Below are 12,360 nucleotides of genomic sequence, written 5' to 3' on the forward strand. Positions count from 1 at the left end.
TTATTACCTTCCATGTATTTTCGTAATTTATTTAAAAATTGATTTTAGTTTCCAGGTTATTTAGAAAAGAAATTAATTTACTCAGAATTCATATATAACTGTAATATATTAGTTGAGTTTTAGTTATAACTTCAATTTTGATTAATAAATAATTAGGTTGTGATTTGGTAAATAATAATTATTTGTGTGCTACTATTTACTAGTGAAGTAAATATGGTGTGACTGCATATGATTAATTTTGAAAGCTATTTTATACTGCAAATATGGTGAAATAATAATAATAAAAATATTATTCACCCAGCAATAAAAGGTAATTTATGTCAATTAATAGCAGCTTTACATTAGAGGTGATGAACATTGGTTTTATTGAGGTAAAATTTAGAGATATTTAGTTGATAATTACATAATGATATTTGCATGTCCTCTCACCACTATCTCTGATTGAATCATCTTCACTCGTGATCAAGGGTTGTACTTTAAAAGTGCAAAATATTGTGTTTTGCAGCCCAAACAGTAAAGTTCTAAAATATTTAACCTGAGCATCAGTGCTTAATTTTATAGTTAGCATTTTAGAAGGAGGTCTACTGAAGAACATGGTACAGCAGTATCATCAATAACACACCTAGTATATCCTGGTCATTTGATTGGTTATTACACATGTGCTTTACTGAAAAGATCTACGATAATGGTTCTAATGTATGTTTATCCATTTTTTCTCATATAATACATTCTTTTTTTATGGTACTGATGAATGTGATACAGTCGTAATCAGAATATAGGGTTTCCCCCAGGTTGTTTCAGCAATTGTTTGTATCGCAACGAAGGAAGACAGACAGCAGTAGGCCTGCTTTTCCTCACAAAAAGTACTGTATATGACGATTGTATTTGTAGGCCCTGGCCCATTTTGTCACAGTTAGGTATGTTTGTGTGAAATCCAATAGTAGCAACAACTGCTTTTGAGACTTAAATTTGGGACTTAATGTAAAGTCTAGTCTATGCCAGTTATAAAACAAGTATTAATGAATGATTTTTTGTATTGTTGAATTAATTCCTTACAAGAAAAATTCAATTTTAATTTTGGATAGAATAAATATACACTCATGAAATATTTTCTCTCATTCAACTTTTATAAACATACAGTTTTTAATTGTACTATAGCTCTCCCTCCCGATGTAACCTCAAAGTTTGAAAAACAAGTTAATTAATCTTAATTATAAGTTTCTTATGAAAAATAATAAACATTTGGCTGCTTATCTATTGAATTGCAAACTATTTTCCAATAAGTCTTTCTTACAAAAATCAAATAATGTTATTGTGTATTATGATTATAAACCAGTGTTTAGAGATTAAAAATAGCCATACATGTCAAAGGAGTTAATTAATATAGTTTAGAAATTACTCCGCCCTGTAATAAATACTTGACTTTTATTATTATGTAGGTTCCCTTAAATATAGATATTATTATAGTATACAGGATACATCATAAATTATCTTAATAATATAATACAGTAGTTTATACAGTAAGTCAATATGTTGTCAATAGAAAGCTCGTCATTTTGACAATAACATTTGTATTCTGTGGTTTGGTATTTTTATAGCAATGTGTAATAGGATGTTTGGTGCATAATTTCTCACTAAAATATTATACTTGCCTGACTTGTAATATTATTACGTTGCCTGACTTGTAATATTATTACGTCACAGAAAATGCTTTTATATCTTCCGTTCCTATTAGAATATTAATGGGTTATGGTAAATTGTAGAAAGGTATCACACTTTCATTTTGTAGAGTTAATTAACTTTTTTTGTTTACAGCTGAAATTTGCTTATGGATCAATTGTTTTAACTTGTTAATAGCTATGTTTATATGATCTCAGAGTTAAATTGCGGTCTATCAGTATTATATTAGGATTAGCTTGTTCTGCGCAAAAACGCAATTTGATATGTCCCCATTGTAATTTGGTGAGAAGGTACTATCGATAATTAATACGTACACCACAAGCGCCTTGAGCACTTTGTGGATATGTGGGCTTTATAAATCTTATTATCTTATCTTATCACTGTAGATGGAAAATCAAATTTTACCATGAAGTAATTGCGTAAAAAGGTGTTTTTTTTCATTTCTGTCATCTAAAAAAAAGTAAAGGAGTCATTTGAGGGTCTCTCACATTAGGTCAATACCTCTGAAACCTATCAAAGTTAATCATACACATCACAGTTTTGTTGGAGTTAATGGCACAGAGTAATAACTGATCACATGAACACTTTACGCAAGTTTTAACTTGGATATGATTTGGATCAGTTTACAGTTAAAGTAGTTTAAATTGTTAGGCGAGTTTGAATGAGGACCAGATAACCTCATTGATGTACTAAATGTTATTTGTGGTTTTAATGTCCAACAATATTGTTCTAGGATGCAATAGTTTTCAGTGGGTGGATAGTTTGCTTTGTGTTTAAAGTGCACACACTTCTTTTGATAAGAACTCACAATAAGTGTGATAGAGAGTACTAGTACTGTAGTAACAATTGGTGACACTTACACAGTTTGTTTTATGCTTTCAATCAATGTATTAATAGTTCTTGATTATTATTATAAACATAATTTGTCTACCATTTTAAGTAACATTTATAAATTATTATGAGCCACATTTATATGAGGCGGTGAAAGGTTTATAAAGTTATTTATATGCGCATTCCCTTTTGATATTGTATTTTTAGTATTAAATTTTACGTAATCATTACTGTGGCGCACAGCTTATATTTTGTTTTTGGAAGTGAAAATCCTTTTGGCTGGATTAAACCAGGATTACAGTTTAGTTTTAAGATAACTAAAGAGATTTACAGTATGTAATAAAGATTAAATACACCATGCATCCTGTCCTATCCTCCATGTGTGTCCCTATCTTTATTCCTGGAACCTGGGAGGGGGAGGTTATTGCTTCATGCTATTTAGCATTTTTAGTCTCATCCATATGTAGAATTATTAAATCCGAAATTAGGCCTACAATTTTTTTTTCTATAATTAATTATAATTTTGTTAAATGGATTATTAATAAATTATAATTTAAAGTTACCGGTACTTTTTATTAAATTATTAGGATATTTTGATTCCACATCAAAGTTCACTCATTATTATCATCGTTTAAACAATCGGTTTAGTTGGTTGCTTGAGTGTTGACTGAGTTGTAAAAACCTTTAGAATTTTGACATTGTAAAGTATTTAAACCAATACAGGAAAGACTTGAGGAAGCACTTGGTGTATAATATGGTAATAGTCTTTTGAATGGTCTGGTTAAGTAAACATAATAATATTTAAAACACTTTCATGAATTGGCCACTCAGAACTTTATCTGTAAGGTCAGTTTTAAGCTGGTATTTGTTAATTCAGATTATGTTGTTTTTGGCTTTAGCTTTACAATCTATGCATTTAATCTAGGTTTTTGATATGCTTTTCCTTTTCATATTAAAATGTTTTTATTGGATTTTAATAATGAATTAGCATGATATAATTAGGTTTATGAGTTGATAAATAATTAATTTAAATTTAAAAGACTCACAGTAGTTTCTATCCATCAGTGTATGTTCAATTATAATACTCTACTTTAGACAAAATACCTGTTTTTAACTTGCTACTGTATGTGCACGTTGTTAAAGCAGTTCATCTAGATACAAAGATGATGTGTACATTTACAATCTATACTAGTTGATTAGGGCTAAGAGTATTTACATTGTAACTTCAATCTGTGACTATAAATCTAAATACTCCACTACAGGTAAATGAATTCAGAATGGAAGGTATCATTCTATTTAGTTTAAAAGAATGATACGGACATTGCTTTATTCCATGTAAACAAATTAGTAAAGTACCTGTACCACTAAAAATAGATCTCACTTTCCATATTGACAGTATAGTATAATATTTAACTTAGAAGCTGTACTGATACAATTTTTTTTCGATAATATCCAACTCCATCAAGCACTTTAACAACTTTACACTAGCAACTTTAGGGTATTAGATCTATTATGAAGTTTTGTATCGCAAGCATAGTTGCAATCTTCAGTGCGATAGAGGTGGCTTCCACCAAAATACTTTCCTGGTCCTAAGTTTTACTTGTACATATGACATGTACAACATATGATTATGGTGTATATTATGATAAAGCATCACTCTGTAACAGGCCCGTATTCAAAGTACTGTATGTAGATAAAATATGTGAGTTTCAAAAGTTGTCTGTAAGTAATTTCAGGAAGCATAGCCATTTTATACAACTGTAAAAAAGTACCAATACATTATACCATATTAATTAGCTATTTCAGTTATAGTTACACCACATAGATTTGAAATTTGCTTGTTCATAATCTTCTGTTGCAAACTAACTAGCTTTACAGGTAATCTGTTTTAAATAAGAAAATAATTAAACGATGAGTTTGTGAACAGATTCAAAACACATTGGGAGGATATCCTTTCTTATTTATTGACCTACAGTACATACACCTGTGAATGTGAATCATTTACTTTTGGGTCCTGTTTCTGCTGCCAAAAACCCCATTTAGGCTGTCCAAATTGTTTGAATCAATTTTAGACGAGCAGCAATCAACCCAAAGCACAGACCCTAAAATTATTAATCATCGGCCCTAGGCCTGCCCAAATCATAAGAGTAAAGAGGCCTCACTGTACAGTATGCTGTGATAAAGTGTGTAGACTATACCATTAATAATGTAGGGATGTTCTTTACAGTTTTCAGTCAAGAGAAGAGTTTTTAAATCGGTCGAATTAGCATTGTTGCTCCGTGATCCAAACCTATATATGAAATAAGCCACATATCAGTCTAAGACATCCTTGTTTGTGGCTTTTTTGCTTTTCTACGACGTCAATGCAATTTGTTTTAATATCCTTGTTTATTTCATAACGAGCTACTTGGCATTATCAGTAATTATGCATGCATGAAATTTCCACTCATAAATTCATGCATTAGATGAAATTTCTTAAAATGGAATTTTGCATAATCACACTCAATATATTGCAGCAAAGTATAATTTGGAATAAATGAATAACTCAAGTAATGTAGTTGTTTCATTTCTTGTTTATAATTGTCTTGTCAAAAAATGAATGAAGCTATTAATTATAATTAAAATTGAAAAATTAATTTTTGAAAAATAGTATGTTTGAAAATTGTTTGTATATTTAAAAAAAAATTGTTTAATAAAATTATGTCATATTTTACGTGGTTCAGAGTATATTTTATCCATTTCTGTGTTTTAATTTTTTTCAAGAACATTTAATATTTCAATAATTGCAATATAAACATAAACAATACATATTATATAATAAGACATTTTAAGAATTAAAGACCATTAATAGTTTTTTTGACAAAAACAATGTTTCTTGACACATGCAAGATCCCAAAGAAGATAACAGCAGCAAATGAAAAACAACTAATTTAATTAGTAATATAATTTAATACAAATCAAACCAAATAATAAAGTTACATACTGTAGTTATTCAATAAATTTATTTAAATTTATATTATATTTTATATATTTTCTAATTTATTATTAATGAAGCCTATTTTGTGCCCACAGTACTTTACCTGCATAAACTGGGCCACTGAAAAAGGCAAAGGAAAATTACCGACAAAAAAAACTTCAGTGACTAGATTTCCTTTTCATTATTTTTTATTTATTATATACTATAGTAAATGTAATAAATGTATCTTGATAATTAATATTCAAAGTATCTTCATTTTATGCATTGTTTGACATTTGTAACTGCATTTTGAAACTTAATTCCATATATTGTATTAAATATTACATTATGACGGATATAAATAAAGCCTGCTTTGAATTGCAAATTGCTCAGAATATTATAAAACAGGCATTTTCCCTATAACAACATCCTACTGATCAATATTGCCTCTAGGATCGCATTTACCTCAATCATAAAATGAAGTTTACCTTTACCTATATTATAATCATTAATTTAAAAGACCTTGCTATATGCTAATGCATAGGTAGGATGCAACTCAAATTAGACACAATTTTATGAATGACAATAAATTATATACTATTGTATTTTTATGGAAATAGAGGAAATTAAACAGCCCATTGATTAAACTGCTGAATATATGTGTAGTGATAAAAATGAGAAACTATAGACTGAATATAGTCATACTAGTGTTCCAAACCAATATTTCCGGGCAGGCTCAATGTACCAAGAAAGTGGTCAAATGATTTAGGCAGTCTGCATATCAAAACAGAAGAGTGTGGGTTTAAATCTTGGTACGATTTACACATATGTCTTGTTTTGCTATACTGTTTAACATGTTTTCAATTCAAATTTTAATATTAGTATTTGTTTCAACAATTTTTGTTTGATTCTAAGAAACAGGTAGTGAAAAATAGTTTTAATTTTGTTTTTTATTTTTGTTCATAAATATTGAAAATCATAAAGGTGTAATACTAAAAGCAGGTGAAAATCATGAAAGTTCAATTACTTTAATTAAATCCCTTGATCACTATTAAAATATTTATTATGTCATGAAGAAAATTATTAAAACATTAATTTAAGAACACACCCACATTTTGACAGTTATGATTTTAAATTAACTACAATTTTTAATGACTAATGAATAGAAAAATAAATATTTAACAGTTACATATTTATTTAATAAATCATCAATTTACTCTTAACATTTTAAGCTAAATTTGTTTATGTATGTTTATCGTATTCATTCATGTTATTTCTAGTATTTTGTTCATGCAATGAGGCCGTCCCTGAATTGCCTTATTAGCCACACCTGTTGTGAAGGCGGTCCCTAAATCTGCCTCCATCAGCCTGTGCTCTTTGCATTGATATTATATTTACAATGGTTTGCTCATGTGCAGGTAATCTGTGTTCAGAATTAGCATACGACCCTTGTGCCGGTATTTAGGTAAATAGAATTATTGTTGCAAGTGATGTTGTGAAGTGATTGTGTAGGAGGTGGAGCGTGGCAAATCACATTTAATTCATTTCTAACAGCTACTAGAGTTTTATAAAGACATTAGTTGGATTAAACATCACACTGTATAGCAGTATAAAGGTGAGTTTCTCTTGGAAACATTTTTTTTTTTATAAAGCAACATCATCATTAGGGCTCCTCCTCTTCTTGGATGTGCATGTATCCACTAATTAAAAGCATACACTGAGCTTCAGAAGCTTAATGTTATGTTTCCTGAACCAGTAGGATGATGCTGTCTGAGGATGATAAATAGTTTCATTTCCATTTGACACATCTTCACTGTTATCCCAGGAACTTGGAAGACCTTATTCATCAGTTGACATATAAAATAACAACATGCATCAACCATTATTCTTCTATTCACTGTACCACCACAGGATAAGAAAAGGGAAACATCAGGACATTTAAATGGATTATAGGCCTAATAACATTGTACTGTATTTAACTTCAATTCAATTCTTATTTATAATGTGCCGAATTCTTTCCAAAAAGATAAATTCTAAGGCGCAACACCAGAACCGCTAGCACTCGTAAATTTGTTGAAAATAAATATGATTTCAGATGCCTTTTAAACAAGTGTGTAGATTTTGATTTCCTGATGGTAATCAGAAGAGTGTTCCATAGAACAAATTTTATTTTTCTGTATTAGATTGAATGGTTGTTAAAATTCATGACATGTGAATGCCTCATACTGTAGGCCCAACTGGCCAATTTTGGCCAGAAAATTGACACATTAAATTCCTGCCTAACCTGTGTCATTGGAAAAGGAAAAAAAGACATTATCATAGAAATAAAGGTTCTGCAGATGTCAAACCAATCGACAAGCTAACATTTCCAATACTGATGAAAATGTAATGAAGGTGCACTTTAATAATTTACATAGACGGATGTGCTTTCTTTAGTACTATAATTTCCCATGGGTTTCTAAATGTTATTCAAATCTTTCACACAGTGCAAGTATATCAGAATTATGCATCTGAATAATTTGATAGATAAACATAATCACACCATATTGGATGGTCATTGAATAATGGTCATAGAATAATGGTCATTGAGTAATGTGTATACAGTAGCCACCTTGGTCCTAATAATCAATACGCTACTACCTAGTTTATCACAAGGCATACTGTACAAGAAAGGTCACTGAATGTATAATTTTTAAAATGTTGTATTTAAGTTCGTTTTTTTGTAATACTGGGGTTAAAAGAACCATTGGTTACTCCCAATTTTGGTGTGTTAGTCACTAATGTAAAATGTTACGTTCAGGCCCTAATCCCCGGATTCTTTTTTCATAAAGTTATGGTTTTTACTTCACACTTTTGGTAAGAGGAACACTTTTAAATTGTGTTATTCTCTTATGTGAACCACATAAAAGATATCAAAATAAACTGCATCTCACTTTTGAAGTGTGATTCAAGAGATTCAAGATTCAATTATTGTCACATAATATTACATACATGATATTTGTTTTCCTGAGCTTAGAATCATACAATACAATTTAAAACACACTATATATTGGTGAATAAGATAACTATACTCCATATACTATTGTCAGAGAAACTTTGTAACTATCATAGATGAGTAGGAGTACAAAATGATGAAGATACAAATTAAAATCATGCAAATTAATTATAGTCTTTCTCAAAATAGGATACGTTATTGCTTCTTTCATAATTGGATTGTTCACTTTAATGTTGGTTCCAGAAAGAGATCAATTCCAACTTGTAAAACACATTTCAAATTAGACCATCCGTCAATATGTCATAATATATCTCAATAATTTATTTGAAGCACCAAACCGAAATAACTGTTAATCTTTCTGGCAATTTGAAAATAATTAATTTAAAGTTCTATTCAAACTAAATACTGAACAGCTATTATACTTTTGATGTGTTTTGTATTCGTAATGGAATAGAAGTTGCTACGGAATTTTTCTTTTTCTGGTTATTCCAGTATTTTATAATAGAATATTAATGTGGCAACGATGTTTCGGGGAAAAATAGATTAACTGTTATTGCTAATTTTCATGGCAAATTGAAATTGTTCTTTAATGTCAAATGTAGTCTGTCTGACTGGCTGGCTATCTGAGTACCTTAATGATAAATACATCAAGTTGTTCTTAAATTAGGATCCATAAATATGAATTTAGTTATTATGAGTTGGAGTGTAATTTGTTGAGTTGTTGAGATTTCAGAGATCAAAATCCCTTTTGGAAAGCCATAAAACTTTTTGTGCTGTCATTGCAGCACATGTCTACTCCCAATGATCATATTTCTCAAACCTGGGATTTTCCCAAGGTGTCAAATGCTCAGTCAACCATGACACGATTGACACTTCAACACCCAAAACAAAAACAATATCTTTTGATGACCTTCAAAGGTGCCAGTGAGTGACACCAGGCCAGTTTACTTTTTAAGTAACAAACATTACTAATGCACAATGTAGAATTGAATTATTACAAGATACAGAACCCCTTCCACTTTCCACACATATTGAAACGGCTCCTAATATATCAATTAATCAATGTTTATGTCAAATTCTTGACAAAACAATTTGTATGGCAATAAAACAAAATCCAAAAATCTGACCCTTTATCATAAAATGAAACAATATACAGCTGAGCAATAGCATTCCATTGCCTTGTGTTGAGAAAGTTTGTAATTCTATGTTCAATGTTCATATCATGTCATGCAAATCATTGCCAGTTTCTGATACAGAGCAAATTAATGGGTGCTCATCGATCAACAACATTTTGATGTTTACAATCGTTATTTTCAGGCTGTAGTTATTTTACATTTGTCCCATTTTGGCTGTTACACAGTAGTAGACCAGTGGGCGTTTCTGTCTTTAAACTAGATACAGTAGATAATTCAAGCTGTATATGTATGAAACACTGTGTGTGCCAAAATATGTATATTGTTAACAATAACTAGTGAATTGCCATCTAGAACCTAATAATAGCTCATTGTAAGTGTTTTTTAATCCAATGTTCTCAGAAGAAGCTAGGATACAGTTAAACTTAGCCAAAGATTGTGAACAGATGTATTTCCATTTGTTACAATATGGACATGGTATTTCATTTGACATTTTCGCAGTACTATATTATTAATAGTACTTTATAGGTTAAAGTTCATGTGAGTTATCCTATCATTTTCTAGGAAATTATCAGAGTTATTAAAAAATGTGACTTTTTCCAGATTGGATTATAGATTTTAAGAGTAAAATATATGGTAAACATTAGACTTGCCCCAAGTCTGTATTGTATTTTTTTTTATTTATTTGTTTTTATTTCGACTGCGATTTTTGTCTGAAAATACAGACTTGTGAAACACGTATAGAAATCGATTTGCAGACCGCAAACATCCGATAAGAATGACGTAGGTTATCATACCGTATTTGGCTATATGGGGCGGGCGGTATGTAAATATGGATTTCGAATTTACCAATGATCAGTTTGTTTCAAAATGAAAAAGATCGAGTACGTACAGTGCTGAATGTACGATCGAGACTGTTGAAATATGAAATCGTGTTGCCAAGTTGTTTTGTTTATTAATTGTTTAGTCCTTAGCCTAGGCCTAATTCGTAGATCCTACTCGGCTCGCACGTATGACCTGCCAAATAAAACGCCAATAAGGTAGGCCTACATACCACCACCGGCACACAACAGGATTCACACACAACAGACAGGGCTACACCACTACACAGAACAGGACAGGGTCTGGGTGGGAATTAAATCAAATTATCTCCGCGTAATATTAAATGATCCATATAAAATCCTTTCTAGCCTTCAGAAACTTTCATCAATGTACCCATGGAGGAAAATTTCCTCCATGATGTATCCAAGTACACATTACGTAACATAGCGCATGCGTACCATCTTATTTGTTGAGTCTTTGAAATTCTGAAATATGAATAATAAAACGGTGTATGAGTGAGTAGCCAATCGCATGCAGCTGAAATTAGTCAACCGGATAATCTATGCACCAAGAATTCTTGGTGTCAAACCACGTGACTTTTGCGTGTTTCCCCAGACGGAGTATCCAAACTCAAGTAATACACGTATGAAACGCCATATGTGCAAAAATATTTATATTTTTACTAATATTAAGAAAAAACTCCGTCTGGAGCCCAGACTAGGTAAACATCTGCCTCTCATGTACAGTATGTTGAATTTTAATTGTAAAGTGAGTTTAATGGTTTTTATGTTTTCAAAAGCTCATGCCAAGAAACACAGCGTGGTTCCTGTATTCATAATACTGCATTCATGATATATCCATCAATGCACTTAATTTAATGATATTGATTATGTAACCTTTCCTATAGCTGAATTACAATTGTAAAAGGTCGGCTTGTTCTTGTGGTGCTTCACAAAATCTCTGGCAAAGATGTTTGGATTCCTTTTGCCACTAAGTTCATTATGATACGATCTCTACGATGGCTTTTTCTCATTCTCACAAATTTTCGTCATCTTCGCCATGTACTGTACTCACTGTATAAATTAATTAATTTTTTAATCAATCAGTATGATATCACTAAAGCAGTTTTCTATGCCTGTGTAAATTATATGTACAATTTAATATTATCGTATCTTTGGGCACAATGTCTTATATTACATGTACCTACAGTAGGCCTAGTATTTTTTTAAATTTTAAAATAGAATTTGAATTTAGTTTTTATTAACTTAAATTATTGTTCACTGGATGCACCACTAGTAGTAATTTGGTCTTAAGTTAGTTCTCAGGCTAGTTTCAAAATGTTACTATCCTATTTTTATACAAATTTCTTGCTGTAAAAAAGTGTAAATATTTATTTCAGTCTTTTATTTGTTCATATTTTTATGGTGTACTGTGATAGTATCCGATGGCATATGTAAATCAGTAGTTTGAACGGACGTTGAACATGTAAAGAACCTGTATCTCTCTTTCCAAACAGCTATCCAAACTATCACATTATTTAGTAGGTCTTGTTGACTTTGTCTGCACCATTATTTACTTTGCATAGGCACTGTTGTAAGATCCTTACAATAAGCAGGTTGTGTGAGTTACATTTCTTCCGGCTTCGATCAGCATTCATGAATACACCTGCTAATTAGAATTACAGAAAATGTCAGAGGTAAGACTTGATAATTAAGGTAATCAGACTAATTACTGTAGGAAACATTTGTTTATGTACTGTATATTTATTAACGATATTACTGTACAATAAAACTGCAAAGGCCAATGTACAATATGCAGTATTGAACTTTATCCAGTGATCATTTCAGACCCATTTTAGGTCTACACTCTACTAGAGTACTGTAGTAGTAGAATACAGCATTCTTTGTCAAACACAATACACAATTGTCTTTACCACCAGTCTA

At 30.6% G+C, this 12,360-nt stretch overlaps 1 protein-coding gene across 31 annotated transcripts in view; it reads left to right on the forward strand.

Annotated features, from left to right (window-relative positions):
- The window catches only part of LOC140052368 (uncharacterized), a 116,685-nt gene that overhangs the window by 20,559 nt on the left and 83,766 nt on the right, over positions 1-12,360 (forward strand). The window contains exon 1 of one of the 31 annotated variants that reach the window (XM_072097917.1): positions 6,889-7,082. The exons of the other annotated variants lie outside the window; for them this stretch is intronic. The gene's annotated coding sequence lies outside the window, so the exon portion shown is untranslated. Of the gene's footprint in view, positions 1-6,888; positions 7,083-12,360 lie in introns of those variants that run through there. 31 annotated transcript variants of the gene reach the window in all.

The sequence above is a fragment of the Antedon mediterranea genome, chromosome 6, assembly GCF_964355755.1.
Source record: "Antedon mediterranea chromosome 6, ecAntMedi1.1, whole genome shotgun sequence".
NCBI classification, from domain to species: domain Eukaryota; kingdom Metazoa; phylum Echinodermata; class Crinoidea; order Comatulida; family Antedonidae; genus Antedon; species Antedon mediterranea.